Source organism: Bos grunniens, chromosome 27 (assembly GCF_055505025.1).
Source record: "Bos grunniens cultivar Pamir isolate PY7600 chromosome 27, Bosgru_T2T1.0, whole genome shotgun sequence".
NCBI lineage: Eukaryota > Metazoa > Chordata > Mammalia > Artiodactyla > Bovidae > Bos > Bos grunniens.
This window is the reverse complement of record NC_141191.1, coordinates 28043605-28069372: the sequence shown is the minus strand read 5'-3', so window position 1 is coordinate 28069372 and position 25768 is coordinate 28043605. Positions and strand designations below refer to the sequence as shown.

Here is a 25768-nt window from a genome sequence, read left to right as displayed (position 1 = left end):
TCTATATTATATATGAAAGTTAAGAGAGTCAATCCTAAGAATTCCATCACAAGGAAAACAGTTTGTTTCTATTTCTTTACTTTTATATCTACATGAGGTTACAGATGCTCACTAAACTTCTTACAATATTCATTTCATGATGTATCCATGTCAAATCATTATGCTGTACATTTCAAATTTATACAGTTCCATGTGTCAGTTACATCGCAAAAAAACTGTAGGGAAAAAAGAGTTTCTGAACTCTTTATAAACAGTTAAGAAAATTAAGTCATACAGAACTATCACTAATGGTTAATTCCAAATTTTAAAAACAACTCTCCTGCAACTCAGTTATGATAAACACTTTTGAGGACACATACAAAGTGCAAAACTGCTATTCTTCATCCTTTGGGAACTTCCCCTGGTTCATGGTGTTACTGTTATGGGACCAACTCCTCCCCTTGCTCCTGTTAATTAGAACAGAGGGGACACCAGACCCCAAGGTGGGACCCAGGTTTTCTCTCCTGGGAATTGAGAATTGGGACCAAAAAGCTGCCTGTCAGCCTCTGCTGGTATCTCAAGCTGTGGAAATACTGGGTGGCCACATTTCCATAATCCTCCTGGAGGGCCAGAGAGGCAGAAAAACCATGTCCAAATTGAGAACAGAAAGGAGACCACAGCACATGCTCGAAGGGAAGCAGAGACAAGAACTGGGGTGAAAATGTCCTAATGGTTTCTGGTCCTAGCCTGGCGGCCTTCTGCTCCTTGGTTCCTTGAGACAACCTGTGATTTTATTTATTCCTCCTTTTAGTTTATGCTAACCCAGGTTCATCTTTATTACTGGTCCTTGAACTTCAACTGATAATCCAGTAGGAAGATGTATTTTTTCTTTTTTAAACTTTCAGTTCAGTCCAGTCGCTCAGTTGTGTCTGACTCTTTGTGACCCCACGGAATGCAGCACGCCAGGCTTCCCTGTCTATCACCAACTCCCAAAGCTTGCTCAAACTCATGTCCATCAAGTTGGTGATGCCATCCAACCATCTCCTCCTCTGTCATCCCCTTCTCCTGTCTTCAATCTTTCCCAGCATCAGGGTCTCTTTTCCAGTGAGGCAGTTCTTTGCATCAGGTGGCCAAAGTGTTGGAGTTTCAGCTTCAGCATCAGTCCTTTCTGTATTTATAAATTTTCCTTATTTTTATTTTGACTGTACTGGGTCTTCCTGATGGGTGCACAGGCTTAACTGCCCCGAGTCATGTGGAATCTTAGTTCCCTGACCAGGGATTGAACCCGAGTCCCTTGCATTGGAAGGCAGATTCTTAACCACTGGACTACCAGGAAAACCTCAAGGTATATTTTTTTCAGGATAAAAACTAGCTTCAAACTGCTCATTGATTCTTTATTATTATGCTGCTTCATCCAAAACAGAAATTTTGGCTTTGAAAAGTTGCCTAGCCCTGCTAGAAAATGGACATTCTCAAACAGCTAATAATACTAGGTTTGTCTGATAGCAAGAGTGACAACTGTTTCCTTAGCATTAGTGTTTTTGTGGCAAGAAAGCATTAACCACCCACCTGAACATTCTCAAACAAAAACACAAGGAGTCACCAACAGTCATACTGGGGCAGCGACCTTGGCACACACATGTAGGGTTCAAGTCCCGGTACTGCCATTTCCTATCTGTGCGCCCTTGGGTAAATGTATACACTCTCTGGCCTGTAATTACTCCATCTATTAAACAGACAATGCCTTCTAAACAAAGCTGCTGTGATGTTTACATGAACTGCTGTATGCCAAAGAACTTTATAAATTATAAAGCTCTTTACCAACGAGAATGGTAGATACTGAATATTATGCCTGTGTCGAAACAGAGTAGAAAACACACACAATAGAAGGAAGACAAAGGAAATACCGTCAGACAACAGGCTTCCAAATGAACAGCCAAAAACTCGATGGAAAATTCTCTTCCCCCATCCCCCGATTAATGTAAAATAAGAGTAACTGAAACAGCAGAAAGGATCTCCTTCTTCATGTTTACACTACGGCAGAGAAGTCGTGTCATTCTGTCCCAGAAGGGAATCGTGTGGACGTGGGCATGAGCAGAAACTCTAGCCTACACACCAAAATGCACGTTCCTGTGGTTAGTTCCATGAGCCGTGGCACGTCATCCAGATATACAAACACCTCTGAATGTACATAACGCCCTTATAGGGTATACACATGTTTGCACAGAGAGTGGGGCTTCCAGAGTGAGAGCATAGCCTGGGATGTCCCCTGGAAATTCAGACATATTCAGACATGAAAGAAGGGCCAGATGTGAGGCCACCTGGGATCTATTTACATGAGATGGTGCACGCAAGGGACAATGATGGGACGTGCTGGGACAGAGAGCAGACCCCTCCGAGAATAAGACCACCTGTCTTTGGGAAACAGAGCCACTTATGGTGCTTTGGTAATGAAATGAAGGGCAGAAAGATGTAGAAAGGGACATGTACGCAAACCCACACACACAAAACCACATAAACTCATGTCTAATGTGTCCAGGGGTCATGGTCAAAGAGATCCGTCAAGCTGTCCTTGCCCCAGACAGGCCTGCTGGTCCCAGAACTTTAGGGTGCAGTGGAGAGCCAGTTCTGTACAGCATGAATATGCTGCCTTGGTGTCACCCAGATGTCCTCAGGATCCTTCTCTTGTGACCAAGAACTAAGAAGATGGCTACATTGCTAGAGTCTGTGTGGGCCAAGTAAGAGCGTAAGAAGATACTGGTGGATCTCACTGCTTCCCCACTTTAATATGGTGCCTGTTTTTCAGGCAACAAAACCAAGAAAAAGAGAGATGATCGACAGTCCATTGTGATCCAGCCCTGCTGATCTCTCTAGCTCACATCAATCTCCCCTCACTGCTTATCTGGCCAGTTGCCCATGGCAACTTCCTCCCCACCCAAGGGTGAGGCTGCCTGCACCCTCTAGAAAAACCCCTGTGACTCCACTCAAATGCAGAGGTTTGCAGGGCCAGAGTGTCCTGATGTACTATGACCCCCTCGGAGTGGTGTAGTCTTAACAGGACACATGCACTATCCTTTAATGTTCAAAACACTCTGTCAGCTCCTGAAGAAAACAAAAGCACTAATTTGAAAAGATAGACAAACATCGGTGCTCATTGCAGCGTTATTCATAACAGGCAAGACATGGAAGCAACCATCGGCAGACGAATGGAAAAAGAAGATGTGGCATATATACACAATCGAATATTCAGTTCAGTTCAGTTCAGTTCAGTCGCTCAGTTGTGTCCGACTCTCTGCGACCCCATGAATCACAGCACGCCAGGCCTCCCTGTCCATCACCAACTCTCGGAGTTCACTCAGACTCACATCCATTGAGTCAGTGATGCCATCCAGCCATCTCATCCTCTGTCATCCCCTTCTCCTCCTGCCCCCAATCCCTCCCAGCATCAGAGTCTTTTCCAATGAGTCAACTCTTCACATGAGGTGGCCAAAGTACTGGAGTTTCAGCTTTGGCATCATTCCTTCCAAAGAAATCCCAGGGCGATCTCCTTTAGAATGGACTGTTTGGATCTCCTTGCAGTCCAAGGGACTCTCAGGAGTCTTCTCCAACACCACAGTTCAAAAGCATCAATTCTTCAGCACTCAGCCTTCTTCACAGTCCAACTCTCACATCCATACATGACCACAGGAAAGAACCATAGCCTTGACTAGATGGAGCTTTGTTGGCAAAGTATGTCTCTGCTTTTGAATATGCTATCTAGGTTGGTCATAACTTTCCTTCCAAGGAGTAAGCGTCTTTTAATTTCATGGCTGCATTCACCATCTGCAGTGATTTTGGAGCCCCCCAAAATAAAGTCTGACACTGTTTCCACTGTTTCCCCATCTATTTCCCATGAAGTGATGGGACCGGACTCAGCCATAAAAAAGAATGGCTGAGAAAGACAAACATTGTATGATCTCACTTACATGTGGAATCTAAAAATCAAAGCAAACAAAGAAAGAAAACAAAACGGAAGCAGACTCACAGAGAACAAACAGGTAGTTTCCAGATGGGGTGAGTTCTGGGTGAAATAAGTGAAAGGGATTAAGATTTATAAACCTCCATTTATAAAATAAATAAGTCACAGGGATGTAGTACACAGCATAAGAAATATGGTCAATAATATTGCAATAACTTTGTACACTAATAGACTCATTGTGAGGAACATTTCCTAGTTTATGCAAATATCAGATCACTATGCAGTACTCCTGAAACTCACATAATATTGTACGTCAACAATATTTCAATTAAAAGACTTACAAGGATGGGTGCACAATAATGCAAATGAATTTAATATCCCTGAACTGCACACTTAAAAATTATTAAGATAGTGAAAGGGAAAAGGTTAGACAATAGCAGGAAAATCCATCCTCAAGGCGAGAGGGCATGTCGACCCAAAGACGCAAAGAGAAGAATGCCCCGGCGTGCGGGAGAGAGAGAGAAAAAGAGAGAGAGCCCTTTGGCTCCTCTTTTTATATGTTTTTCCCTCCCCCTGGGCCTGCCCTATGCAAATTGGGCTAGCCAGAAATTCTGTTTGTTCTACCTGAAGTCCTCACTCGGGTCCTCGGACTTTCCTTTGACCTTCCTTTGTTCTATTTTTGCGGGCTTTTCCCTTCCTTATCTTTTAGCCAGCACCATTTTGGACTCCTATTTCCTATTCTAACCACCCAACAGTATCATTAGCCATCAGGGAAGTGCAACTAAGATGGTAGTTTTATGTCATTCTATTTTACCATAATAAAAGAAAGACATTTCCCTCAAAAACCAAAACAAAACACTCCACCAACCACTTAATGGCTTCCTAGCTTTTTCTCTTCTGGATCACCAAAGACTCAAACAGATGACACCACCCACTTGGGAGGAAGTGCCATGGAAGGGAACAGGACAGAAGGAGGCAGGAGGCCCAATCCAGCTGGAATATCTCAACTGTGTAAATTACAAAGTGGGTGACAAGCGAGATGTGACCAGGCTCCTCTCAGGGCTTGGAGGAGACACCTGAGCCAGTGAGGGCCCTGGTGCTCCATGGGGACTCCAGCCCTGCTCAGCCTTTCCTGTCTCGCTCCAGCCATAGGGGCCCCCTTTGCATGAACATGTCAGCTCGCTGCTCAAGCTTTTGCTTTTGCCCGTCTCAGCCTGGCACTTCTTCCCTCAGATCCCTGTACAGTTCCTTCCACATTTCCTTCAAATACCACTGGGTCAGAAAGCACTTCGCAGGCATCCTGTACAAAAGATAGCCGCCACCATTTCCTTCCCTCTCACCTGCTGTATTCCTCTCCCTGATTCGATATCAAGCTGTTTGCTGTCTCCCACATCAGATGTGACAGAAGAGACCCTATTTCATTCACCGCTTTATCCCCAGTAACGTCACAGTGCCTGGCACATGGTAAAGGGTCAATAAATACTGGTTGAGCCAGTAGATATTTTAATAATTACAAGTATTACATTGTGAGTACTTGGTGACAGGCTCCTACTAGGTGGTATGATTCTCAAGAGCAGGAAATGTATTTATTCTTTCACTTGTTTTTTCCACCAAAGTTTCTGTGCACTCCATGTGTACTAGTCTGCTATAATAAAATACCCCGGACAAGGTGGCTTAAACAACACAACTTTAATTTCTCAAGTGCAAGATCAACCAGCTGTCAGGCTTGGTTTCTGGTGAGAGCTCTTTCTGACCTGCATGTGGCTGCTTTCTCCCTGTGACCTCACGTGGTCTTTCCTCTGTGTGCAAGCATGGGAGAGATCTCTGTCTTCCACAGGGTCTCTCACTCTTATGAGGACACCAATCCCAGTGGATCAGGGCCCCGCCCATATGACTTCATCTATGACTTCACCCTTAATTACCTTCCTAAAGGCCCTAGCTCCAAACTCAGTCACATGGAAGGTTAGGTCTTCAACACATGACTTTTTGAGGGACACAATTCAGCCCATAGCACTATGTTAGGAAGTGGAGGTGCAACAAAATAGTCCTGACCTCAGTCTGATTGGAATTTGCGACATTTACTACAAAGAGTAAAATGTGACAAAAACGTTCCCAGGTGGGGAGTTGCTACAGGCAGTTTGTCAAACAGCACTGTAGGGACTTCCCTGGTGGTCCTGGTGGTTGAGTTTCTGCACCCCCAGTGCAGGGGGCCTGGGTTTGATATTGGTCAGGGAACTAGATCCCATATGCGGCAACTGAGACCTGGTGTGGCTAAAAAAAGTACAGAGAGCTCATACAGGGATTTAAAAACAAAAAGCACTGTGGGAAGCAGGTGACAGATACCAGCAACAGCAACAATAACGGTAGCTGATGTTTACTCTGTACTTCCTATGGGCCAAGCAGTGTTATAAACAAGAAACAACAGTGAGGTAGACACCACTGTCCTCCGTCTACCGCAGAGGTGCAAAGGGGAGCTCACCAGGCTCTTCTGTCCATGGGATTCTCCAGGCAAGAACACTGGAGCGGGTTGCCATTTCCTTCTCCAGGAGATCTTCCTGACCCAGGGATCAAACCTGGGTTTCCTTCATTGCAGGCAGACTCTATACTGTCTGAGCCACAAGGGAAGCTCTCTCTGTTGGCTGAGTTGAAGCGACATCCCAGCACGGTCCATAACCTACAAGATCAGATACGGACTGTCTTGTACCGTGTGGTTACTCACCATCTGATTATTCATAATAACTGGTATTAGTTCGGTACTTGGCCAGTTTACAAAGCATTTTCATATGCCTTAGCTAAGTTAATCTTCATAATAATACTACTTGGTAGGTATTGTGATCCAAGGTTAAAATTTTTAATTTATTTACTCATTTATTTATTTATTCATATTTTTTTTGCCACACCATGAGCAGCATGTGGGATATTAGTTCCCCCACCAGGGGTCAAACTGTGCACCCTGCATTGGAAATGCAGAGTCTTAATTCCTGGACCACCAGGGAAGTCCTGTGACCCCATTTTATAGGAGAGGAAATTGAGAGTAAGAATGAAAGGAAAAGAAATGTCAGGAAATAAAATGGCTTTTCCTTGAATGAATGGGGGCTTTGGAAGCACCTGACTGGAATCCCTGACCTTAGGCTTGGCCTCCACTAGCATGAGGTCCTGAGCAAGTTGCCTTGTCAAAGGAGTCCTTTCCTGAGCCCAGGCTTGTCGCCTGGAAGCAGGGTTTCTCAGCCTCGGCACCACTGACATTTGTGGGGGCTGTGCTGTGTGTCCTGGGATACACAGCAGCAACCCTGGTCTCTGCCCACTAGAGGCTAGAGCACCTTCCTCCCTGCTTTGACAACCCAGGATGCCTGCAGACATCTCCCAGTGTGCCCTGGGGATAAAATTGCTCCTGATTGAGAACCACCTTAGCAAGAGGCTGGGGAGAGCCAAGAGTCATAGAAACTCATCCCCCAAAACATGGCCATATATAGAGATGGGGCCCTGCATCCTGTCAGCCCTGCACCCATCAAAGGTCACCTTGATCTTCAAAGCAGGAATCCATACTTTGCGCTCAATATGTGTTTTATTAATGCATAACATTATAAATATTTATACTCACTTCTGCCACAGTCCCCCACAGCCCTTGGCAACATTGGAGGGGCCAGTCACGGCAGCTGGGAGAGGGGTGAGGGACATGGCCAAGACATAGAGTTCTCAGAGCCAGCAACAGGCTGATGGACTGGCCCATCTCGGGGATCCTGGGCCCACCTGGCCATGGAGGGCTGGTATTGGGCCCTATGGAGCCCTGTGCACCTTCTTGGATAATTGACTTGAAGACCTGGGTTCTAGTCTGGTTTTTGTCTCCTGTGTGATTGCCATGAAGTCCTAGCTGGGTCTTGTCTAACCTTGGGTCAGTGATAACCTGCCTCACTTGCTCAACTGAGATGGAGTATATAGAGACTCTTTTAAACTAAGTTTGCTATGGTAAAGAATCTACCTGCCATGCAGGAGACACAAGAGACACAGATGTGATCCCTGGGTTGGGAAAGTCCCCTGAAGGAGGAAATGGCAACCTGCTTCAGTATTCTTGCCTGGAAAATTCCATGGACAGAGGACCCTGGTGAGTTGCCAAGAGTCAGACAAGACTGAGCACACATGCTCTTAAGGAAAATGAAAAAAAACGTGCTGTGCATCAGCTCTCGACATGAAGAGTGCCTGCTCTGGTTCCACAAGCCTCTGACTATCGCCAGAAATCATGCCGGAGACACTCCTTTGTGTGAAGACAAGTCCAGAAAGAATCTGAAATCTGTATCAGCTTCCTGGAATTTTAGCCCGGCCTCCCAGATCTCACACTATCCAGCCCTGCCTTTACCATCGCTTGTCTCCCTGCCCCAAGTGTCCCAGGGAGACACCCACTTGAGCTGCAGACACTTCTAGAAGGAGGTCAAGGAAATCTGGGACCAGGAGTGGTTCCTGCCACCACAGCAACCCTGGGTGATCAGGACATCTGGGGAACCCAAGGAAGAAGCCGAGCTGTCTGTGTGAGCACACTCGATGCAGCTAAACAAGAAATGGTTCAAAACACACTTCTTTTCCCTCTGTACTTCACTTGGATGTTAAATTACCCCTTCCCATCTTAGTGTTTTTTTCAGAAATGGTCCATAGGAATCCTTTCTGTTGGAGGTTTGTTTTTCTTTTCATAGCAAACTCTACCCTCGCCGCTCAAACATAGCTTTCGAACTGGCTGGGGGGCCGAATTCAGTGAGTGGACTTACACTTACTTTTCTTTTTTTAAATACATTTACTTTTTTAAAGTAACAACTTCAGATATGCAGATGATACCACTATAATAGCAGAAATGAAGAGGAACTGAAGAGCATCCTGATGAGGGTAAAAGAGAGTGAAAAAGCTGGCTTAAAACTCAACATTCAAAAAACGAAGATCATGGTACCCAGTCCCATCACTTTATGGCAAATAGATGGGGAAAAAGTAGAAACAGTGACAGATTTTATTTTTTCCAAAATCACTGCAGACCATGACTGCAGCCATGAAATTAAAAGACACTTACTCCTTGGAAGGAAAGCTATGACAAATCTAGACAGCATATTGAAAAGCAGAGACATCACTTTGCCAACAAAGGTCTGTATAGTCAAAACTATGGTTTTTCCAGTAGTCATGTATGGATGTGAGAGCTAGACCATGAAGAAGGCTTAGCACTGAAGAATTGATGCTTTTGAACTGTGGTGTTGGAGAAGACTCTTGGGAGTCCCTTGGACTGTAAGGAGATTAAACTACTCAATCCTAAAGGAAATCAGCTCTGAATATTCATTGGAAGGACTGTTGCTAAAGCTGCAATACTTTGGCTACCTGATGGAAAGAGCCAACTCTGTCAAAGACCCTTATGCTAGGAAAGACTGAAGGCAAAAGAAGAGGGTGGTAGAGGGAAGCAGATGAGATGGTTGGATGGCATCACCAAATCCATGGACATGAATTTGAGCAAAGTCTGGGAGATAGTGAAGGACAGGGAAGCCTGGCGTGCTGCAATCCATGAGGTCACAGAGTCAGACATGACTTAGTGACTGAACAACAGTCACTTTTTTAAAGTCTATTTTATTTTTTTTTTATTGAATTGTTGCTTCACCCCTTTACTTCACTGGGGATAAACCCTTTATGGTTCAATCTCTCTGGAGACAAAACCTCCCAACTCTTGTGTTTTAAAACAAATTTTCTTTAGGATAATTTACTCTCAATTGGAGAGGAAAATTTAAATTCCTGAAATCAAGGCTGAAAGGAATAGAACAAGCAAGAGGAGAGAAGCTGTGCTATTGAGTCAGGCTCCTCTCTGGGGACTTTCAAAATTGTTGGTAAAAAGCTATAGGAAAAAAATCAACAAATCAAAATGAAACAAGCAAGCAGATTTGACTGAAATTAAAGAGAAATTTTCTAAGTGAAAAATCTGACAAAGCTGCTTAGAAGTGTAAATCGATTTTAAGATTAGTTTTTAAGTTCTCGAATTTTTACCTATTTGTTTAATCAAAACAGCTGCTCCTATGAACTCTTGCTTGTTCTTCAGATAATACATGATTCATTCATTGTTCATCACACTTAATATTTCACTCTCTGGTGAATCATTGATTCTCCTTGGACTCCCTGGAAAAGTGTGGAGTCCATCTTTGGTCTCCCTAACCTCTGCTTGCTCATTCATTCATTCAACAAACATTTGTTCAGAGTTTTCTGTGCTTCAGATAGTGTAAAAGGCTGTGGGGACTCAGACCAGGAAGAATAAAGAATAAAAACTCATAATAAAGGGTGAACACCAAATAGTATACAGGAAAGAGCTACAGCAGAGAATCACCTATGAAATATGGAGTGACCACAGCTGAAGAACCATGAATGTTCCACTGAGAGCGTGGGATGACTTGGCCAATGAGGTCAATAGTTTTAATATCTCCTCTGCCCATATTATCTGACTCATTCATCTTTTCCATGAACATGCAAACAAAAATAAACCTCACTTTGCTTCTCATTGAAATATAAACATGAATTGGAGTTCTCTCATGAGTTGTGCAGAGAAGGCAATGGTACCCCACTCCAGTACTCTTGCCTGGAAAATCCCATGGACAGAGGAGCCTGGTAGGCTGCAGTCCATGGGGTCGCTAGGAGTTGGACATGACTGAGCAACTTCACTTTCACTTTTCACTTTCATGCATTGGAGAAGGAAATGGCAACCCACTCCAGTGTTCTTGCCTGGAGAATCCCAGGGACAGGGGAGCCTGGTGGGCTGCCGTCTATGGGGTCGCACAGAGTCGGACACGACTGAAGTGACTTAGCAGCAGCAGCAGCATGAGTTGCATTCCTTCTCATATTCTCGGTCCTCCCAAGAGGAGCCTGTAATCCAGTAGAGGGTCACAGACTTTGGAAAAAAAATTAGAATTTCCCACTATTTAATTGCTATGGACCTGGAAAGTGAAAATGTTAGTTGCTCCATTATATCTGACTCTGTGACCCTATGGACTATAGTCCGCCAGGCTCCTCTGTCCATGAGGATTATCCAGGTAAGAAGAGTGGAGTGGGTTGCCATTCCCTTCTCCAGAGGATCTTTCTGACTCATGGATTGAACCCGTGTTTCCTGCATTGGCAGGCAGATTCTTTACCATCTGAGCCGACAGGGAAGCCCTTGGGCAAGTATAAGTTACTTGACCTCATTGGGCCTTAGATTCCTCATCTGAAAAAGATGGGACAAGAAAAATTAGGTGGCAGGCTGCTGTCTGTCAAGATAGCAATAATGTATATAAAATTACAGACTGTTACACAGATGGCTCCCAGTGACTCAAGCCCACTGGTATTCATGGCATTTATGCCCTTGGGTAGTGTCTTCCCACACTGACACTGGGCTTAGCCTTATGAATCGCTTTGCTAATGGGACCTAACTGTGACACAGCAGAGGCTTGACACGCACGTGCACACTGGGGCTTACGCTCTCAAAATCCAGATGACTTACCAAAAGAGAGGTCCCAGCTTCCTGGCTGTCTTCACCAAGTGAGACCTTCCAGCTCCAGCCACTCCAGCTGCTGGAGGCAGTTTCTTTTTTTTTTTTTTTTTTGGCCACATTGCAACACATGCAGGATCTTACTTCCCCAACCAGGTATCGATCCCGTGCTCCCTCCATTGGGATCACAGAGTCTTAGCCACTGGACCACCAGGGAAGTCCCTGAATACAGCATCTTGATGGAGTCCGGGCAAGATCAGCAGAAGAACCACCCAGCCAAGCCACAAAATCATGAGAAGTTATAAGCGGTTTTGTTTTCAGCCACTAAGTTTGGGATGACTTGGTAAGCAGGAATACATAATGGATATATTAAACCCTACTACTACGATTTGTTTTTACTCAGAATACCTCTGATACCAAATATGTGAGGAGTTTTCCCACAACGACCAATTTCCCAACTCTCTGGACACCAGCTGGGTTTCCTCTAATTTAAGTTGATTCTGACACCAACTGCCTGAAGTTAGTGCAGACCTGATGGGATAAAGGCTCAGTCCCAAAGACCAATTGCAAGCCCAGGCCTCCCGTACTTCTAACCAATCAGCTGTAAAGTTGGGAGGTAGGCTCTCACACTGCCTCCTCAGGCTCAATAATTTGCTAGAATGGCTCACAGAACTCAAGGATACAACTCAGGAATAGCCAGATGAGAGCTACATCCCCAGCACGCCCTCCTAGCACCTTGATGTATTCACCAACCTGGAAGTTCTCCAAACCCTGCACTTTAGGAGTTTGATGAAGGTTTCATTACACAGGCGTCTATGTGTGAGTGCTAGGTCACTGCAGTCATATCTGACTCTGTGTGACCCTATGGACTGTGGCCCGCCAGGCTCCTCTGTCCGTAGGATTCTCCGGGCAAGAATACTGGAGAGGGACGCCATGCCCTCCTCCAGGGCATCTTCCCAACTCAGGGATTGAACCCACATCTCATGTCTCCTGCATTGGAAGGCAAGTTCTTTACCACTAGTGCTACCTGGCATAATTGATTGAATCACTGGCCCTTGTGATTAACTCAGTCTCCACGAAGTCAGGGGGTGGGACTGAAAATTCCAACCTTTTAATCACAAGATTGCTTCCTCTGTCGGTCAGCTATCTAGGAAACCAAAAGAGTTACCTCAGTAGAATAATTCAGGTATGGTTGAAAGTGTCTTGTTATGAATAACAAAAGACACTCCTCTCATACTTGTCACTCAGAAAATTTCAAGGAAAGTGTTGGTTAATTTCTATGCATTTGTGAATGTTCCAAATTTCCTTCTGCTATTATAATTTCTTTGCATTGTGGTCAGAGAACAGAAAAGTATAATGGTACATTTACCTATATGTACCTATGATGTTCTTTATTTGTGTAGATCGCAGTTGCTATCTAGTATCCTTTTATTTCAGCTTGAGAAACTCCTTAAGTATTTCTTTCAAGGCAGGTTTGCTAACAAGCAATGCTCTTGCTTAAAAATATCTATAAATCCCTTCATTTCACCTTTATTTTAAAGAATAGCTTTGCTGAATATAGAATTCTTGGTTGACAGTCTTTTTCATCCCAACACCTTGAATATGTCACTCAGTGTCTTTTGGTCTCCATCGCTTCCGATGAGAAATGATCTGTTAATCTTACTGAAGATCCTTTCTTTGTGATGAGCCGCTTCTCGCTTGCTATGTTCAAGATTCTCTTTTTGTCTTTAGCTTTCAGTAGTTGGATTATGATGTGTCTGGGTGTTGGTCTCTTAGAGTTTAATCCACTTGGAGTTTGCTAAGGGTCTTGAATGTATAGACATCCAAGGGACAGTTTTTATGAACTGCTTTTCCTCCTGTGTATAGGTCATGTTTTTCTTTTTAAAAATATATTTTGATTTATGTATTTTTAAAATTTGTGTGTTTATTTTTTGCTGTGCTGGGTCTTTGTTGCCGTGAGCAGGAGCTACTCTGTACTTGCAGTACACGGGTTTCTCACTACAGTGGCTTTTCTTGTTGCAGGACACAGGCTCCAGGGCACGTGGACTTCAGTAATTGAGGCACATGGTCTCAGCAGTTGTGGCTCCTGGGCTCTGCACTGGCTCAGTACTTGTGGTGCTGGGGCTTAGCTGCTCCACGGCATATGGAATCTTCCCAGGCCAGGAATTGAACCTGTGTCCCTTGCATTGGCAGGCAGATTCTTTATCACTAAGCCACCAGGGAAGCCCCATACTTTTCTGTTTTTTTAATATCTTGTAATTTTTGTCAAAAACTGGACATTAAAAAAAAATATAATCAGCAACTCTGGAAATCAGATTCTCTTCCCCCAGGGGGAGGATATTTTTTTTCCCTCCTCTCTCTCTCTCTTTCTGTTTTGCTATTTGCTTGCCTCGTGACTTTCCTGAACTAATTCTATAGAGTTTGTATTTTTGGTCATGTGTGGCCACTGAATTCTTTGCTCATTTAGCTTAGTGGTCAGCTAGTAATTGGATATTTTCTTAAATTCCCTGAACCAACATACACCAAAAGCAAAAATAAATAAGTGGGACTATATCAAACTAAAACATTTCTGCACAGCAAAGGAAACCATCAGCAAAATGAAAATGCAACATACTGAACAAGAGAAAATGTTTGCAGATTGTATATCTGATAAGGCACTAATGTCCAAAATATATAAAGAATTCATACACCTCAATAGCAAAAAATAAGCCATCTGATTAAAAAATGGACAGAAGACCTGAAACAATATTTTTCCAAAAACTACACACAGTTTGCCAATAGATATGACATGAGAGATGCCCTCCATCATGCACCATCAGGGAGACACAAATCAAAACCCACTGTGACATCACCTCACATGTGTTAGGATGGCTATTATCCAAAAGATGAGAAATAGCAAGCGTTGGTGAGGATGTGGAGCAAAGGGGACCCTTGTGCACAGTTGGTGAGGGTGTAGACTGGTGCAGCCACTAGAGTATGGAGTTTCCTCAAAAAAAAAAACAAAACAGCACTACCATATAATCCAACAATTCCACTTTGGTATGCCTCTAAAGAAAATGAAAACACTATTTCAGAAAGATATATGCATTCCCATGTTTACAGCAGCATTATTTGCAATAGCCAAATAATCTTAGGGTCCATTGATGGAGAAATTGTGTTCTATGTATATAATGAAATATTATTCAGCCATAAAAGAAGGACATCTTGCCATTTGTGACCACATGGATGGACTCTGAAGCACTATGCTGAGTGAAATAAATCAGACAGACAAAGACAGATACCATACGATCTCACTTATATTTGGAAAAGATTGGTGGTTGCTAGAGGTGAGGGGTAGAGAATGGGGGAAATGAGTAAACTGTTTGGGGTTTTTTGTTTGTTTGTTTAGTTTATTTGTTGATATAAATTGAATGAGAAAAGAATTCAGAATCCCACTCCTGGGCATATATCCAAAGAAAACCATAATCCCAAAAGATACATGCACTCCAATATTCATTGCAGCACTAAAGACATGGAAGCAACCTAAATGTGCATCAACAGAGGAATGGATAAAAACATGCAGTACATGCAGAATATTACTCAAGCATACAGTGGAGTATTACTCAAGCATTAAGAAGAATGAAATAAAGCCATTTACAGCAACATGGATGGATCCACAAACTGTCATAGTGAGTGAAGCAAGTCAGACAGGGAAGGACAGATATAGAACAATATCACTTATTGTGGAATCTAATAAAAATTATGTAAGTGAACTTAATTACGAAACAGAAACTGATTCACAGACATCAAAATCAAACTTAGGGTTACCAAAGGGGAAAAGTGGGGAGAAGCGATAAGTTAGGAGGTTGGGCTTAACATATACACACTGCTATACATAAAATAGATAATAGAGACTTACTGTATAGCACAGGGAACGCTACTCAATAATCTGTAGTAACCTACATGGGATAAGAATGTGAAAATATATATATATATATATATATGTATATAAAAGATTCACTTTACTGTACACCTGAAATTAATGCAACATTGTAAGTCAACTATACTCTAATAAAGTTTTAAAATTTTTTTATTAAAATTTTCTTATTTGCTTTGATTTAAGGCTATATATATTCATATTTCATATATTACAGGTCATTTATTATAGACACACAAAGAATTCGGGAGCAGTTTGGTTGGGTTATTCTAGCTGAGGGTTTCTTATTTCGGTCCGATGTCAACTGGGACTGCAGTCATTTGCAAGCTTGGCTGGGGCTAGAGGATTCTCTTTCTTTTATATTCAGCTCTACTGAGGTATAATTCGTATACAAAAAGCGGAACATAATTAATGTACACGGCTTGGTGAGAGGATTCACTTTCACTGTGGCTCATACACTGAACCAAGTTGGTGCCAGCTGGCAGCTGGGAGCCCCAGTTCCTCTCTCCTTGGACCCCTCCCTGGGGCTGCTGGAGTGTCCCGACAACATGGTGGATGGACCTCCCTAGAGATCAAGGAGACCATGGTGAAATCTGCAGTACCATTCATGATCTAGCCTCGAAGGCCACATGAAGTCATTTCTGCCATATTCTCCTGGCCCACAGGACCAGCTGTGACTCCCCGTGGGAAGGGGCCACACAAGGGCTAGGATTACGAGGGCATGGCTAGCACGTTGCCCTGTGGATGGGCTCAGTTCCTGGTCCCACGATTGTGCCAGCGCCACATCCTCTCTTAACCTCCTAGGTCTTGAGTGCTGTGGGGGTAGTTTTCTAGAGTCGCCCTGGCTCCTCAGGACTGCACCTTCCTAGGTGTCTTCAAGAGTTCTGAGAACTGTGCTTACTGTTGGCAAACACTGACCCCCATCATTGAGCTAACGCCAGGATGACTTACCTGCTTGCTTCTCTAAGGGCTTTTAATAGACAGAAACGAGTTAATGGCCTAGTACCTCATCTGTCTGTTACACTTTAGAAAGGCAACATGGAAGTGTGATTTTTAAAATTAATTTATTTATTTTAATTGGAGGCTAATTGCTTCAAAATATTGTAGTGGGGAATAGTGATATTTTAAAAGAAAAAAACACAGTATTTTTATTTAATTCTTCAATAACCACAGTTGCTTAATAATGGTATGTGTGTGCTTATTGGGCACTGAATGGTTTCTCAAAGCCCAGAGTCAAGTTTAATATTTCCTGTTCCATGTTGACTTTTACATAGTAATTTTATTTTTAAATAAAAGAAAAAAACTGATGAACACTTTGCTTTAAATATGGTACCATTACTAGCAATATTCCAAAGAATATCTCATATATTCTTTTTTTAATTGGAATATAATTGCTTTACAATGTTGTGTTAGTTTCTGCCGTACAACAGCGTGAATCAGCTCTAAGTATACATATATCCTCTTCCTCTTGAGCCTCCCTCTCACCCCCATCCCACCCGTCTAGGTCACCACAGCGCACCGAGTTGAGAGGAGCTCCTGCGCTAAGATAGCTAGCTTCCTACAAGCTAGCCGTCTTATAGATGGTAGTGTATATATATGTCAATGCTGCTCTCTCAGTTCCCCCCTTCTTCCCCCCATGTAAGTAAGAAAGAGAAAAACAAATATCCTACATCAACACATATATATGGAATCTAGAAAGAACTTATTTGCAGGGTAGGCATAGAGGTGCAGATGTAGGGAACAGACTCATACATACATCCCTATTCACGTGTGCGAGTGGAATTGCTGGGCATACACATTTTCACTCTTAACAGACAACACTGCTCTCCATAGTCACGGTACTCATTTATGCTCTTGCCAGCCCAGAAGAGTTCCCCTTTTCTCTACATCCTTGTAAACTTAATAGTATTAAACTTCCCAATTTCTGCCAATCTTATGGGTGTAAGTACATCTCATTTATAAAAAATTATGGCAAAACACAGTTAAATTTTTACCTGGATCTCACTTTTAATTTCAACTTTAAAGGAGATAATTATAGATTCACATACATTTATAAAAAAGTAAAAGAGAGATCCCTTGTTTAATGAATTTTTATATATGAATATAACCACCACTGAAATCAATATATAAAATATTTCCAACACCTCAGAAGGCTCCCTTGTGTGCTCGCCCATCAATACTCCATCAAAGGCAAGTTATAGTAGTTTACCTTTTTATTTCATGGTAATAATATAGAGTATTCATTAAAAAAGGGGGGAGTTGGATCCAGTGAGGTTGAGAACCCTTGGGTCTAGAAAAACTTCCTATAGCTGGTGGGTTAGTCAGGAGACGCTCTTCCCACCCTCAACTTATCCCAGTGTCTGTCCTAGACTGAGTTTGGCACAGTACCCAGATAAGCACCACATTCAAAGAGAATGATTATTTTTTTTATAAGAATTGATGATGGTCTTGGAACCCCACCACGACCGCCATGCTGTTTTTCATTTTTGTAGCTATTGTGCGTTTGGTAGCTCAGTCGGTAAAGAATCTGCCTGCAACGCAGGAGACACGGGTTCAATTCCTGGGTCGGGAAGATCCCCTGCAGAAGGAAATGGCAATTCACTCCAGTATTCTTGCCTGGAAAAAATCCCATGGACAGAGGAGACTGGTGGGCTACAGTCCATGGGGTTGCAAAAGTCGGACACAACTTAGCAATTAAACCACCATATGGGAGAGGAGCCAGAGGAGGAACACTACCCCAAGAAGCCCATCTTAGAACACCAAGCAGAAACTGGGCGCCATGTGAGAGCGGAGTGACGCCCAGGCACGGGGCTGGGACCAGCCGTGTTCTCAGTGTCGTGGTTTAGCAGCGATTGGTCACTTCTGATTACAGAGAGAAGGCAATGAAGAGTTTCTGGGAGTGAACATGTCGACTGTGCGTAGAGAGTTCTGCTGGACACCTTGTGTTGATTTTCTCATGGGATTCTCACAACTATAAAGCAGGAGTCACCTCTCTTTTTCTCTGGGTAAAAAATAAGAGCAGTTCTTTTGAATCAGGCAGACAGGGATTGCATCCTGGCTCTGCCGGTGAAACAGCCGTGTCCTCAGCCGCATCAGCCACCTTCCCCAAGACACAGGCCTTGTCCACTCGCTGAGCTGTCTCCCATCTCAGACTGGATAACACAGGTGAGAGCTTTTACTCCATGAAGTGAATATATGTAATATCACCACTCACTGATAAATATTTAAAACGCAGCTTGAAAAAAGTTAAAGTGTTACTTGCTCAGTCGTGTCCAACTCTTTGAGACCCCATGGACTGTAGCCTGCCAGGCTCCTCTGTTTATGGGATTTCCTAGGCAAGAATACTGGAGTAGGTTGTTATGCCCTCCTCCAGGGGTTTTTCCCAACCCAGGGATTGAACTGGGGTCTCCTGCATTGCAGGTGGATTCTTTACCATCTGAGGGAAGCCCAAAACACGGCTTGCTAGAGGTCTCATAAGGGCGTCATGGCTTCTGTGAGCAGGACCCCCGGCTTCAGAAAGGAAAGAAAGCCTTCAGAGTCAGAAGCTACGTGGGGCTAGCCCCAGTCCTGTCCTCTTCCTGCCCTGTTCTTCACCAACACAGCCTAGACGTGAAAATAAACACTCCTTGCTTAGTAGAACTGCCACATGGGCCACCCCACCCTGGCTGAGGAGAAAGCCTGCTGCCAATCAGCATCTTAACACTCCAGGCTGAGCCACACTTGGGGAGCCTGGTGCCCCCTGCCTGTGGGGCCAACTAGCTCTGATTAGGTGTCCCTGATGGGGAGACAGCGTGCCTGCAGTGGAGAATTGTTCAGAGTCAAACAGAAAAAAGTGGTGAACGGAGCTTCCTTGCGTCTGCTCGTGACTCTCTCCCTCCTGCTCTGCCTGCTTCCCAGTGCACTCTCTGGTGGCGCCAGGCCCCTGCTCACTCTCCACTGGCTCACGTCACTCTTCCCTCTGTGCCCTCAGAGCCTTCTCCTCATCACAGCACTCGCTCCACAGTGAATTCTTCTCTCCTACAAAACTAGCCCTTAACCAGGCCCTCAGACTTTCACGCTGGCCCTCTGAGTTCACTGATAAAGGCACTAACTCTGGGCACACGTGTCTGCTGCAGGATTTGCCTCGTTACACGTGAACCAGATGTCAGCTTAGGCTCGTCCCTCACTGGCACCTCTGGGCAGTGCACAACTCGCACAGCCGTGCGGGGAAGCCCTGGCGTCAGCTGCTGTGCTTTACTTGCTGTGCACTTCCCGCTGCCTGCCATTCGGCTTGATCTCAGTGAACACTCATTGACTGAATACGTGCATAAATCGATGACCTACTGAGGGACACTACCAGGCTTGCCAGTCCACTCACTCTCACAAGCACGGTTTTGAACCTACTCTACTCTCCTCAGATCTCCTCACTCAGGAAGTGATCTCGCTTCTACCATACAGAGACACAGATATGGCTGGGACAGCAACAGCCACCTCTTCTTCCCAACACCAAATGAAAGCCTGTCTTTTCCTTTCTCGTCCTCTCGTTGTGGCAAGGATGACAACCCTCCCATGAAAGCGAAGTCCTTCAGTCCTGCCTTGAATCTTGGCCAAGAGCCCTCTGGAGGAACATAAATCTTCTCTCTCCTGTTTTCAGCCTTTGGCTTCTGAATCTTTCCTATTGATTTCATAACGCACACAAGTAATTTCCAATAAGAACAAAACAACAGGCACACACGCATACCTTTGCGACGTTATCTCCACTCACGGTCTCACAAGTCAAACGGCTGGGTCACATTCTGCACACTGGCTGCCAGGAGCCCACCCACGTACAGTGACAGAAAGTTTGAGATCTGAGTGTGGCTCTTGGACTGGGAAGTACCTCCAAAGCAACTGCTTTGCAGAGGAAAATCCAAGTTCCTTGGTTTGGAGTAGGAAGCCTAGCAATATCTGATTCTATTCTGTTTTTCTGTTTTCTCTCCTGCCTCCCTTCCCCATACACATACTCACGCCCCATAACCAATGTACCACTATAGCTGGCCTCTCTATGACTACAGGTCTCTATAGGTGCTGTTCACATTCTAGAATGTTCTTCCTCCTTTACCACCCGAACATTATCAAGAGACTAACTCAGATGTCATATCTTCTTGAGTGGAAAATAAACTGGATTTTAAGTCTCATTTCGCTGAGTTTTATCAACTCAGTTGTCATTGTGGTCAGACTTCATCATTTCTGCTGGGCGTGCAGGTATGTCTCACAAAAATGAAACATGCATGGTAAACTGCTATTAGTCACCACAAATTCCCATGAACTAGCATTCCTAAACCCTGACAGTACAATTACTATTGACAGCAATATACAAGATACATAAACTGTTTCAAGAATCCATTTAGGTTGGGGCTTCCCTGGCAATCCAGTGGTTAAGACTGAGCTTCCAGTGCAGGGACTACAGGTTCCATTCCCGGCAGGGAACTAAGATACCACATGCTGCAGAGCTCTGCTGAAAAAATAAATGTTTTTTTAAGTTTAAAGAAAAGTAAAGTTAGGTTGTATGAAAAAAGAGATGCTTTTGACCAGACTGATAGTTGCAAGTTATTGCTAGCTGGGCGTGCTGCTACCTAGATAAAGACTACATTTCCTAGCCTTCCTTGCAGCTAGATGTGGCCACAGGACTAGGTCCCTGCCCTGGAATGTGAATAAAAGGGTAGGTGCAACTTCTGTGTTTGCTGCTTGAAAGGAAATTGCCCACCCTCCTCTTTTTCTCTTTTCCTTTCTTAGGTTGAAGCATGGATATGGTTATGACCCAGCAGTGACTGTGCAATTAAGGATAATATCCTACCAGTCCATCCTAAAGGAAATCAGTCCTGAATATTCATTGGAAGGACTGATGTTGAAGCTGAAGCTCCAATACTTTGGCCACCTGATGCGAAGAACTGACTCACTGGAAAAGACCCTGATGCTGGGAAAGATTGAAGGCAGGAGGAGAAGGGGATGACAGAGGATGAGATGGCTGGATGGCATCACTGACTCAAAGGACATGAGTTTGAGTGAACTCCGGTAGTTGGTGATGGAGAGGGAGGCCTGGCGTGCTGCAGTCCATGGGGTCGCAAAGAGTTGGACACGACTGAGCGACTGAACTGAACTAAGGATAATATCCTACAGATGATGACACACAACAGGATGAGAAGAAGCCAGAACCCCAGCTGACCCACCAATCTGGACCACTCTGGTCTCTGGTGTGAGAAATAAATAAATTTAATTTAAGCCACTGTGTATGTGTATGTAGACAGATGTCTCTTTAACATAGCAGCTTAACCCTACGTTGCTTTCTGAGGTGGAGTAGGCAGAGAGCTTCTCCAAAGCAGAGATGAAATCTCTGTCATCTTTTTATCTCCAGCCCCCAGCAAAGCACCTAATTAAAACAACAAAAACAACAAAAATTCAATAAGCCTTTCCTGATTAATTGAATGGATGCCTGGACTGGTAAGAACTAAGGCCATAAAAAGTGAATTGGATTAAATCTGAAGGGCCTGGGATGTCCTGGTTAGGAATTGGGACTTTACACGGCTCATATTAAGGGTCCATGGAAAGTTTTCAGAGAAAAAGAATTTCACGTGTCTGTCGTCTCAGAATCGTGTTAGCTGGCGACACCTGCTGGCCACTTGGAACCCTGCACCTAGCGCAGGCTGCGACTCCAGGGAAGAAGAGATTAAGCAGTTGTTAAACACTGTTTAAAGTTACAAATGGGAAGACAGCAACCTTGTGATAAGTAAGAAAAATTTGGAACTACTCTGGGCCAGTCATTGTGATGGGTCCTGTAGGAGGGAGGCAGCAAATTTTAGACATGGTTCTTGGTGTGGAAATTTTAGGTGCTTTTTTTTTTTTTTTTTTTAAACGTTTCTGTCCTTTACTCTTGATAAGCTTCTAAAAAATACCTGTTCAACAGCTGGTCCAACTGACACAACAGCTGGCCCAGACAGGGCGACACCTGAAGAGTCTGATGGCCCGGCTGGACCCCCTCTTTGAGTGGTGACTCGCCTGGCTGGAGCCCAACAGGAGCTTTTCTGCACATAAAACTACAAGTCATCCACCAGCCGCAACAAGACACCAGCCAAACAAGGGTGGAGGTTCTGCGCCCAGAGGCCAGCATGCCGTTTCCTGAGGACCTGCGCATAGAGGAAGAGGCTGGTTACAGTCAGGCCTGGGAGGAGCCCCTAATGGGGAGACAGGGACAAGGAACCTCACGACCCCCAGAGAAATGGAGAAGGGGTTATGGAGAAGATGCAGCAGGGTGCCCAGTCACAGCCCCCGCTGGGAAGGAAGGACAACAGCCGACTGCTTAGTAAAATGGTCTGTTCTTGTCGGGGTGGGGAAGCCTCTTGTGCCCTTTCCTGCCTCCTGTCTTTCTTTCTTGTCTATTTGCATTGGCTTATGCTTTTCTCAGGCTTCCCTTGTGGCTCAGCTGGTAAAGAATCCGCCTGCAATGCAGGAGATCTGGGTTCAATCCCTGGGTCAAGAAGATCCCCTGGAGAAGGACATGGCAACCCACTCCAGTATTCTTGCCTGGAGAATGCCATGGACAGAGGAGCCTGGCAGGCTACAGTAAATGGGATTGCAGAGTCGGACACGACTGAGCGACTAATACACACACACACACACATGCTTTTCTCATTTCTATTAAAGGAGTAAGTTAGTTGAGCCAGCTTGTGATTTTGATTAAAAAAACAAACAAACAAACAAGGAACCACAACCAAACCAAACAAAAAGCCCACACTGTAATAAGAGATGATCCGTTTTCTCAGATGAGACAGTACACTGAGGTCTTTGGCTGGACCCACAGGGGAGATTTTTCTCAGTTTTGTTTTGAGAGAAGATGTTCTAGTCCTAAAAACCAGTCTGATCACCCCTAAGGGACACCGTGCGGCCCCTGCAACGGTCCTTTGCCCTTTAACTTCTGCCTCCAGGAAGGACACTCAGAGAAACTTTCTGACCCCTTTTAGCAACTGGATAAGACCATGCATTTCTCTGTGACAATATACCTGAGTTTTAAAAGTTTTTTCAATTTCATATTTTTGTAAGCCATTACAGATTTCTAACACAACATATAACTAAACTTCAGATGAATGCCCAGATAAAAAGTGCTTTGGGAATCACAGGAAGGGAGATGGATATAAGATGATGAGGCCTTTAGGAGGCGGTCTGTGCGTGGAGGAGAGCGGGCATTTGGTTAAGCCTTGGAGGGAAAACAGTTAATAGTAGGCTCCTACCCATTCCTATCCCTTCTCCCACCCTTTCCTTAAAACTCTTCTCCTGGCCTCTGCAAATGACAAAAGAACTCGTTTTTGAGATGATTTTTAAAACCCTTGATGAACTGGTAACTGGCCACCCCCACTCCCCACGCAAGTCTGTCTAACCAGGCACCAGCGTTCTCTCCACCAGTCTCCATCGGACAGCCCAGCTGCATGAGTGTCTAAACTAAAGGGACTCAGCATTCCTGGAAGCAGGAGTCCCTGTCTGGACTGTGCAGAGTTGGCTTTTTGGGAGGGAGGGGTAGTATGGGGTGGGAGGATTCCTACAATGAATTAAATTACAAAAAGCAGGCAGCTGCAGCAGGAAGGGGCCTGAGTTTTCTGCCAAAGGATTGGAACCTGTTTTGACGGCTACGCATCCCTCGTGCACGGAAAAGGTGCTTTTCTGAGTCCTTGTTCCCAGCTGCTGGCCCTCGCTCACCAGGCCAGGCCTCCAGACCTGTTCAGGAAGTGAAGCTAGGATGAAGGCTTCCCAGTCAATGTCCGGTTCCTTTTGCGTCATCCCAGACTGTTCCTGGGCTGGACTCTCTGGACCTCTCTGAGGTTGCTTCATCAGGTTGGCCAGACCTTCGGCCCATCGCTGGCTCTGTGACCCCACTTCTGGCCTTGTCCCTCACCTCCCTCCTCACCGCAGCAAGAGGCTCCTCACTGCATGCTGGCAACGTCCTGATGCAGAAGACTGGCGGACCCAACCAAGAATGTTCAGAGTGACCGGTAATGAGGCTGACCCGTTACTGTCTAGAGCAAAGTGTCAATTTCTGCCTTGGGGCCAGTGAGCACTGGGGTTGAGGGACGGCTGGGTGGCTTGGGGTTGGGTGGGAGGCCCTGTTAGCTTTCCAAGCTCGGAGCAATGAGGCTGCAGAGCTGAGAAGGGAGAGTATCTGTACCTACACCTAGCTCTGCCCTGGGGGCGGGCGGGGTGGGGTGCTCCGCAGCCCCAACCTCACCCTGATGCACACTCAGAAGGTCAGGAAGGTGAAGGAGACAATCACACCAGAGTGGAAGGCTGCTGGGCTTGGAGCCTGGTGACCAGCCACTCCACTCCCGCATTCCATACCCACATCGACTCCGAGGTAACAGACATTGGTCGTGCGAAGCCACTCAGTTCTGAGGTTGCACAGCAATTGATGAGCAACACAGAAAGCGACACTGGGACCTTCAGAGGACGTGAAGGCCCCTCTGGGGAGGTGTGGCCCGCCTGTCTGCAGTGAACCCCAGGAGCTCTCTCCTCCCACAAACCGCACCCTCCTTCCAGGTTTCATTCACAGTAGTCCAGGGTGACTGTTTTCTCTTGCCACTCTGACCCCATAGTTCAGAGGTCCCCAGCCTCCGGGATGCAATGCCTGGTGATCTGAGGTGGAGTTGATGTTATAATTAAGTGCATGATAAATGCAATGCCCTTGAATCATCCCGAAACCACTCTCCCTACTCCCGGTCCATGGAAAAATTGTCTTCCACGAAACCAACCTCTGGTGCCAAAAAGGTTGGGGACCACTGTCATAATCGTAGGAAAAGTCATCAAGCCCCTTTAAGACTCTGCTCTCCAGCACCACCCCTCCCCCAGCCCCAAGAGAGGAATCCCTCACCACATACCTGCCTCATGATCTCCTGGAACCTTCTAGCCCCTTAAAGACATTGACTCCATGGACCCCTGAGACGTCACCAGGTCTCGCGTGCTGAAAGTTATCGACAGCATCCCACTCACACTTTGCTCACCAACCTTGAGCTTCAGCCTCTTATCTGAGGAGAACCTCTCCATCAGCAATCAGCTTTTACAGCAGATACAGCACCTCTCTTTTAAAGGAGGTTTTGTGACAATATTTTCCTTAGGAGAGTAATCTAAGATGATTTTGGAAAAAGTGAAAAATCCATACAGCGATCGCTGTTAAGGTGTGCGTGTGTTATCCAAGCAAATTCACTACAAACAGTGAATAAGAAATGAAGCGCCGAAGTAATTTATTTTGTCATAGCCAGAGCTTGGAAATGAACTGCTTTGCACCCTCGAGGCTTTGTGTAATTAAAGCATTTCCTGGCAAACAACAGCTTGGGTCTTCTAGAAATATTCTGGACGCAGATGTGAGGGAGGAACGGGATCTTTGTGGGCCTGTTTCTGCCTGACCAGAAAGAAACGGCCGTGAGGTGGGGAGGATTGTGGAGAA

General features: G+C 44.9%; 1 long non-coding RNA gene across 2 annotated transcripts in view; it reads right to left on the bottom strand.

Annotated features, from left to right (window-relative positions):
• LOC147343693 (uncharacterized) overlaps positions 1-25538 on the bottom strand; it is a 31402-nt gene extending 5864 nt beyond the window's left edge. Inside the window, exons 1-2 of one of the 2 annotated variants that reach the window (XR_015156412.1) lie at positions 25203-25538; positions 22961-24288 (exon numbers count right to left, since the gene is read on the bottom strand). This is a non-coding gene — a long non-coding RNA (uncharacterized LOC147343693). Of the gene's footprint in view, positions 1-22960; positions 24289-25202 lie in introns of those variants that run through there. The other variant, XR_015156411.1, reaches the window with a different exon arrangement.
• Positions 25539-25768: the final 230 nt, after the last annotated feature.